Source organism: Oratosquilla oratoria, chromosome 10, assembly GCF_046742065.1.
Source record: "Oratosquilla oratoria isolate Oo_2021 chromosome 10, ASM4674206v1, whole genome shotgun sequence".
NCBI lineage: Eukaryota > Metazoa > Arthropoda > Malacostraca > Stomatopoda > Squillidae > Oratosquilla > Oratosquilla oratoria.
The window spans coordinates 50,216,536-50,224,035 of NC_134786.1; the positions used below are offsets into that span (position 1 = coordinate 50,216,536).

Genomic DNA, 7,500 nt, shown 5'->3' on the forward strand with positions numbered 1-7,500 from the left:
AGTATGGAAGAATCATTTTGTTAATTCCTTCATGGTAAAACTCTACAGATTTCATTTTATCATACACCACCACTGTAGAAATAACGCAACAAAATCTGGTGTACCATGATTATCATTAGTAGATATTCAGATAATTATTTTCAGTAAAGGTAGATAATTGATGGCTTCACACACGCACGTACACGCACACACACACAGACACACACACAGACACACACTGACTCACACACAGACTCTCTCTCTCTCTCTCTCTCTCTCTCTCTCTCTCTCTCTCTCTCTCTCACACACACACACACACATTGGATTGGTAAGGCACTGGCCTCACAAGCCGGAGAACCGGGGTTCGATTCCCCGGCCGGGTGGAGACAAGTTGGGTTTGTCTCCTTTCACGTGTAGCCCCTGTTCACCTAGCAGCGAGTAGGTACGGGACGTTAGTCAAGGAGTTGTGACCTTGCATTCCCGGTGTGAGTGGTCTCAGACCTACCCAGAGATCTGCTAATAATGAGCTCTGAGCTCACTGCCGTAGGGTGGTGTCTGGCTGTCTCGAAAAGAGGCTGCAGCAGATCCGAGGTGAATACACACACACACACACACACACACACACACACACACACACACACACACACACACACACACACACACACACACACACACACACACACACACACACACACACACACACACACACACACACACACACACACACACACACACACACACACACAAGCACGCTCGCATACATACAAATGCACGCACACACACGCACAAAAATACGCACACACACACACACACACACACACACACACACACACAAACACACACGCGCGCGCCCTCGCGCACATACACATGCACACACACGCACGCGCGCACAGAGATATGCTGAAGAAAATAAACATGGTCAAAGAGTTAAGATTGCATATTGTATATCATAATTAATTAGATAAAATTAGAAAAATACAAGCACATAGAAAAATACAAACACACAGCAGGAAAGCTTCGTTATGTAATCTGTAGAGTGGATACAAAGTCTTTATAATATTCCTTTTGGATTTGACCTGATGTGTTGGAATCCCACGCTTCAAAAGATTCTTTTCCGTAAGTCCTTGTCGAAATTATATATATACACAAATATACCAAAAACCTTTTCCCCCCTTACAGTGGGGGTGGCCATGTCAAAGCATACCCACACCAATCCAAAATCCCATTTGTTGTCTCTATGATCTCAAAATTTTGGGAATGAAGGGTCATCCCTGATCCTTGCCAAATCAATTGGATCCAAGTCAATGTATACATGTACAATTGCACAAACTCACACACACACACACACACACACACACACACACACACACACACACACACACACACACACACACACACACACACACACACACACACATACATACACGCTCGCATCCACACAAATGCACGCACATACAAATGCATGCGTGTATTTCGGCTATCAACTGGTAGCCCTCTTCAGGAAAGTATTTTCCTGAAGAGGGCTACAGTTGATAGCCGAAATAAAGGATTCTTCTTTATTCGAAGTTTATTTTATCCGATTGTGGGTTTCCTGTGTGTCATATACATATATATATATACATATGTACATATATATATATATATATATATATATATATATATATATATATATATATATGTATATATATGTATATACATATCTATATATACAAATACATATATATATATATATATATACATATATATATATACGTACATATGTATATGTATATGTATATATATATGCATACATATATATGTATATATATATATATATATGTAATATATATATATATATATATATATATATATATATATATATATATATATATATATATATATATATGGTAAGATTATGACAGAAAATTTTGAAAGTAATAAGATATTTTGGAAAGAAATTAAAGAGGAAGAAGAGGCGAATTAAGTAGAGAAGAAAAGGTAAAAGGTGCAGATGGAGAGATAATAATGGAAGCGAAGGCAGTGACAGGAAAGTGAGCAGAGTAAAATGAGTGATGAATGAGGAAATTGGAGGAGAAATAGGGAAGGATGAAGTGAAAGCAGGTGTTAAGATGATGAGAGCAGGTAAAGCACCTGGTTTGGATGGATGCCATGCAGAATGTCTGAAGAAAGGAGGTACAGTTATGGTGGACTGGCTGGTGAGGTTATCTAATGTTTGTTTAAGATAGGGTAGAGTGCCAGAGGACTGGAGGAGTGCCTGTATAGTTCCGCTTTACAGGGAAAAGGGGGATAAGTGTGAGTGTTGTAGTTTCAGAGGGATCAGTTTGTTGAGTGTAGTTGGGGAGGCTTATGGGAGGATCTTGATTGAGAGGATTAGGAGAGGAACAGATGGAGTAATTAGTGAGGATCAGTGTGGTTTTAGGACATGTAGGGGTTGTGTAGATCAGATTTTTGTGGTAAGACAGATATGTGAGAAAGCTATGGGAAAAGGTAAGGATGTTTTTTGGGTTTCTATGGATCTGGAAAAGGCTTACGACAGGGTAGACAGGAAGGCACTGTGGGAGGTACTGCAGATATATAGGATAGGAGGAAAGCTGTTAAGAGCAACCAAGAGTTTTTACGAGAGTAGTAGAGCTTGTGTTAGGATTAGAAATGGAGAGAGTGAATGGTTTGAGGTAAAGATGGGACTTCGTCAGGGATGTGTTATGTCGCCCTGGCTATTCAATCTATACATGGAAGGGGTGGTGCGAGAGGTGAATGCATGGATAGTGGGTCAGGGGCTGGAGATGGTTAAAGAAAATGGAGAAAAGTGGGAGGGGAACCAGTTGTTGTTTGCTGAGGACACTGCATTTGTAGCAGGATCAGAGGAGGGATTGGGGAAGTTAGTGACAGAGTTTGAGAAGGTGTGTGAAAGAAGGAAGCTGAAGATAAATGTGGGCAAAAGTAAGGTGATGAGATGTACAAAGGAAGAGTGACAGCAGGCTGGAAGTGAGCATTAAGGGTGAGAGACTGGAGGAAGTGGATGGTAGATACTTGGGTGCGAATGTGGCAGGAAAGGGAGGAGTCGGGGTAGAGATAGAATGTATATTGAGAGAAGCGAGTAAATGCCTTGGTGGATTAAAAAGTGTAATGAGAATTAGACATCTGGGAATGGATGCTAAGAGGAGGTTATATGAAGGAGTAACTGTGCCAACAGCACTATAAGGGGCAGAAACATGGAACATAAGAGATTGAGAGAGAAGGAATTTGAATGTGTTTGAGATGAAATGTCTGAGATGTATGATAGGGGTTGCTAGGCCGGAAAGAGTGAGAAATAAGGAGGTGAGGAGGAGAATAGGGGTGGAAAGGGAGCTGGGAGATAGGGTTGATGAAAGAGTATTAGGATGGTTTGGACACATGGAAAGAATGAGTGAAGAAAGATTAGTAAAAGAGGTGTGGAAGGCAGAGGTGGAGGGAATGAATATGAGGGGGCGTCCAAGGATGAGATGGATGAATGGGATGAAAGGGGCATTACAAAAGAGAGGAATGTCTGTTGAGGAATGACGGGAGAGAACAGAAGATAGAGGTGAATGGAGAAGGGTTGTGTATGGATGATGCTGTGATGCATGAGTGGGAGTGGGTGGGTGATGATTGGGGTGAGGAAGTATGTCTGAAAAAAACAAAAAAATTGACGCAGCCCAAAGGGATTTCTCCCCGTCTTTTCCTTTTCTGCATGAGAGGACGGAGAGGGGGGGTCACCGAATTTATGAAGCGGCCTTGCTGGGGATATGCTGTGTCTTGCGACACTGCTTCTTACTCAGGGCAATGGACAGGATGCAGGGATGACCCGTCATCCAGGAGGTGCCAAGAAAAGAGAGAGGGAGGAGGGTGGATGGGAGTGGAATATGTAGGGAATGGAATGAGTGAGAGTGATTTCTATGCCTTTTTCTTTTTGGCTACCCCCAGTGTAAGGGGGAAAAGCCATTGTTATATGTATGTATGTATGATAGCTTGCTAATTGGTCGATAGTTATTAAAATCCTTCTGGTCTCCTTTTTTATAAAGCAAAATAACTATAGCATTGCACCACGATTCAGGAACGCTTTCTTGACATAAGCACTGGGTGTACAACTGAGCTAACTTAATATGAACTTCTTTCCTTACGTTTTTCAAGAGATCTATCGATGTACCACCTTCCTCAGGTGCTTTCCTTCGTTTCATATTTTTAGAGCAAATTCTACTTCTTCTTTTGTAATCTCTGGTACACTACTAACATCTACAGATGAATTTACTGGCTCAACTACGGGGTATTTGTTTTCTCTAATACTTTTTGTACTTCCTACTTTCTCTGCCGATTCCCTAATGATATTTACTAAATTCAAATTCACATCTTCCAAGGTGTCTTCGTTAGTTTTTAGATCTTGGAATATATTTTTAATTTCTAACTGAAATTTCTTCTTACTATCCTTAATCTTTGCAAGGCTGATTTTCTTTTTACACAAGAACATAAGAATGAAGGAGACTGCAAGAGACCATAAGGCCTACACTAGGCAGCTCCGTATCCATCACCACCTGTTATCCCATCCATAAAATTGTTTAATCGTTTCTTAAAACAACTGATAGTTTCAGCGCTTACTACATGGTTACTAAGTCTATTCCATTCGTCGACCACCCTATTAGTAAACCAATTTTTGCCTATTTCCTTCTTAAATATAAATTTGTCCAGTTTAAAACCATTACTGCGTGTCCTGCCCTGTTGTTTTGATATGATGACCTTGTTTGTATTATCCTTGTTAAAACCTTTGATCCACTTGGACACCTCTATAGATCACCCCGTACATTGCGTCTTTCCAGAGAGTGTAAGTTAAGGCGCCTAAGCCTCTCTTCGTAAGGCAAATTTCTGAGATCATGTATAATTTTGATCATTCTTCTCTGTACTGATTCTAGTGAATTGATGTCCATTCTGTAGGACGGAGACCAAAACTGTACCGCATATTCAAGGATGGGTCTAACTATCGCTAGATAGAGTTTGATAATTACTTCTGCACTTCTATTCGTTACCGTCCTAGCAATGAAACCTAATGCTCTGTTTGATTTATTCCTGGCGCTAATGCACTGTTTCCTGGTTTTAAGTTCCGGACTCACTAGAACTCCCAAGTCTCTCTCGCACTCAGTTTTCTCTAAAAGCGTGTTATCTAAGCTGTATCTATTTTCGGGGTTGTGTAGCCCTACGTTTAACACGCTACATTTAGAGATATTGAAGTTCATTTGTCATTTCACCGACCATGTGAACAATTTGTTAAGATCATCCTGCAGAATCTCTGCGTCGTCTCCCGACCTAATTTGGTGTCCTATTTTAGTGTCGTCCGCAAAGTTACTAATATCACTATTTATCCCATCGTCCAAGTCGTTTATGTATATAATGAACAACAAGGGACCCAAAACCGAGGCTTGGAGGACCCCACTAGTAACATTGCCCCACCTAGATTTTACTCCATTTATGGTGACCCGCTGTTTTTTGTTACCAATCCAAGCTCTAATCCATTCTAATACTTCTCCTCCTATACCATGTGCTTTGATTTTATCTAGTAGTCGCTGGTGTGGCACCTCGTCGAACGCTTTGTTAAAGTCAAGGTAAATAACATCATAACAATCATTACTATCTGATGCCTTATATACTTTAATGTAAAAGGATAGAAGATTAGTCACACATGACTTACCCTTGGAGAATCCTTGCTGTGAATCGCAAATTGAATTATGTCTTTCGATGTGTTATCCAAGTCTATTTACTATTACTGATTCAAGTATTTTTCCTATAGCCGATGTCAAACTGAGTGGCCTGTCGTTGCATATAGAAGATCTATATCCCTTCTTAAAAACAGGAACAACGTTTGCTTGCCTCCAAGCAATAGGCATAAAATCAATGTTTATCGATTTATTAAATATTTCAGTTAATTGGTCGGAGATTTCAAATTTACACTCCTTAAGCATTCTCAGAATTTTTTTGTCTGGTCCCGGGGATTGTGTAGCTTTAAGTCTTTCAATCTGCTTGACTACTTCTTTACTAATGCTGATATTAGATAGACTATTTTCTTCATCCCCTCTGAAAATCGGATCGCAGTCAGGTACTTTATCTAACCTCTCATTAGTAAACACCGAGAGAAAATAATTGTTAAACTCCTGACTCATTTTTTCCTCCGATTCTATCATGACATTTTCATCGTTTTTAATTGGTCCTATTCTTTGTTTATTTTTTGTTCTATAGAGATGAAAGAAACCCTTTGGGTTGGATCTTGCTTGACTGGCAACCTTAATTTCATAATTACGTTTCGCTGTACGTATATTCTTTTTAACCAGCTTTTCCATTTCGTTATATCTTGATCTAAGGTTTGTTTCCCCGTTTTTTTTATTTATACGTAAAGTCCTCTTTTCATTCCGATCTCATGTTTCAATCTATCCGTCATCCATTTGGGAGTATTACTATTTTTACGTATTGACTTCAGGGGGATAAATGTATCTTGTGCATTAATAATTAGGTCAGTTAGATTGCTTTACATTTCATCCAAATCGCTGACCTGTCTGTTGAGCCCCCGCCCCCAAGTGACCTGACCCAAGGTATGCATATTACCCTCCGTGACCTGACCCCTGGTCATGACCTGACCTCTGGTCTTGTACCGAGACCTGACCGCATCGACAATGTTCGAAACGTCCGTATAACATTTCATATTCAATTTCAAATAGGTTTTGATAACGTCAAAGTTTGCATTTCTGAAGTCTGGTACTTGGACGTTATACGTTATTCGTACTTTTAATTCTTCTTCTAATCACTTGTTTTAGGAAATTATCCTGCACCACATCTAGGAATTTCTTTGTTTCCTGATCTCCTATTAAAGTTTCCCAGTCATTGTTTCTATAATTAAAATCTCCCATGATCACAACGCTTTTGTACTGGGACGGCTCTGAAATTGAATTTAGCTGTGCAACCTACCATTCTATGGTCACTAACTATGTTGACTTTATTTATGACCGTAACATCGCTAACGCTCTTGCTCTCATCTCCTAACATGAAATATACTTCGTTCTTTGTTGTTCCATTTGTACATCTCCAAGTCCATTTACAGCCTACACGCTTTTGGAAGAAAGTGTTCATTATCCTTATGTTGTAATTCTCCGCAAAAGTGACTAAAATCTCGACTCTGTCATTTCTTTCACCTTCTCCAAACTTCCCAATGCACGGCTCATCTCCCATTTTCTTCCCCACTTTAGCATTAAAGTTGCCTATTACCAACGTGTACTTACTTTTTTCTTGATCCATTACCTGACTTAAATCATAATTGAAGGACTTAATTTTATCGTCTGAACCCTGTGAACTTGGTGCATAAACCTGAACTATTTTTAAAAGGTACCTTTTACACAGCCTAATCATAATCCAAGCTACCCCCTGTCCGATAAACTTCTGAACTTTACTTTACCAGCAACTTCTTGTTTTATCAAAAATCCTACTCCACTAGATCTTTCTTTCTCCTTACATCTATAATGGAACAGG

General features: G+C 39.8%; 1 protein-coding gene across 3 annotated transcripts in view; it reads right to left on the minus strand.

Moving 5' to 3' along the window:
* Positions 1–7,500, minus strand: part of LOC143029204 (neural cell adhesion molecule 2-like) — a 988,127-nt gene that overhangs the window by 143,647 nt on the left and 836,980 nt on the right. The window lies entirely within an intron of this gene.